Source organism: Nannospalax galili, unplaced genomic scaffold, assembly GCF_000622305.1.
Source record: "Nannospalax galili isolate Female #2095 unplaced genomic scaffold, S.galili_v1.0 scaffold768, whole genome shotgun sequence".
Classification (NCBI taxonomy): Eukaryota; Metazoa; Chordata; class Mammalia; order Rodentia; family Spalacidae; genus Nannospalax; species Nannospalax galili.
This window is the reverse complement of record NW_008360317.1, coordinates 5,387,382-5,389,187: the sequence shown is the minus strand read 5'-3', so window position 1 is coordinate 5,389,187 and position 1,806 is coordinate 5,387,382.

The window sequence follows — 1,806 nt, the reverse complement described above, 5'->3', positions numbered from 1 at the left end:
CCCTAGAGGAGAGATAGAAAGTGTGGTCCATGAGGAGGTGTGCTACACCACTAAAGAATTTAGTGAATTTGCTAATTCATTCAAGCAGAAGTCTAATGAATATGTCTGGGAATGGATTTTAAGGGTATGGGATAATGGTGGAAGGAACAAAATTGGATCAGGCAGAGTTTATTGACATGGGTCCCCTGACTGGAGATTCTAGGTTTAATATGGAAGGGCATGCAGTTAAAAAAGGTGTTAAAAGTTTGATTGGTTGGCTGAGGTATTTATGAAAAGATGGCCTACTGACAGAGAGCTGGAGATACCTGATGTCTTTTGGCTTAGTGTTGATGAAGGGATTGTAAGCCTCGGGCAAATTGGTATGCTCGAGTGGATTCACAGGGCAACACCAAATCCTCCACAATGGGAGGGCCCAGAGGACATGCCTTTTACTGATTTTATAAGATGGAAAGTACTGAGAGACACATTTGAAGAACGTTTGAAGAGCTTTCTTTTTGCTCTTTTCCTTATGCTGAATCTTACAGTTGGAGATGCTGCTGCTCGATTGCATAAATTAAATGTAAATATAATAGGTGTAACAGGACCTCAGAGTAGGGGGTCAGGTGGCAGGATTGAATTACCAAAGACAAGGTGAGCGTACTTATCATAATGGGCGGTGAAGGCAAAACAATACTTACAATGACATGACTCGAATGGACCTGTGGTACTGGCTAATCAATCATGGTGTTTCCAGGGACCACATACATAAGAAGCCTACTAAGTTTTTGTTTGGTCTGTATAAGCAGAAAAGCTCTAGGACGAATGACAGGAAGTCAGTATTGGACTGTAGCAATAGAGAATCTCATTCAGTCAACCAATTTCCAGACTTGAGACAGTTGACAGACCCAGAACCCCTTGAATGAAGGGATGGCCGGGTGCCCTTGAGGAAGGACCTTGTTACAGTACCAAAGAGTTATGCTGTTCACCTTTCACCCATCCTTCCCCAGAGGGACTTGCGGCCTTTTACTAGAGTAACTGTACATTGGGGGAAAAGAAATAATCAGACTTTCCACAGCCTATAGGATACTGGTTCTGAGTTGAAACTGATTCCGGGAGAGCCTAAAAAGCATTGTGGCCCTTCAGTTAAAGTAGGGGCTTATGGAGGTCAGGTGATAAATGGAGTTTTGGCTGAAGTCCAACTGACATTGGGTCCAGTGGGTCCCCAAACTCACCCTAACATTGGGGGAAAAGAAATAATCAGACTTTCCACAGCCTATAGGATACTGGTTCTGAGTTGAAACTGATTCCGGGAGAGCCTAAAAAGCATTGTGGCCCTTCAGTTAAAGTAGGGGCTTATGGAGGTCAGGTGATAAATGGAGTTTTGGCTGAAGTCCAACTGACATTGGGTCCAGTGGGTCCCCAAACTCACCCTATGGTTATTTCCCCAGTACCAGAATGAATAATTGGGATAGATATACTTAGGAATTGGCAGAATCCCCACATTGGCTCCCTGACCTGTGGAGTGAGGGCTGTTATGGTTGGAAAGGCCAAGTGGAAACCACTGGAATTGCCTCTGCCAGGGAAAATAGTGAACCAAAAAAAGTATCACATCCCTGGAGGGATTGCAGAAATTAGTGCTACCATCAAAGATTTGAAAGATGCAGGGGTGGTGATTCCCACCACATCTCCCTTTAACTCTCCTATTTGGCCTGTGCAGAAGACAGATGGGTCATGGAGAACAACAGTTGATATCAAAAACTCAATCAAGTAGTGACTCCAATTGTAGATGCTGTACCAGATGTAGTTTCCTTGCTCAAGCAAATTAAC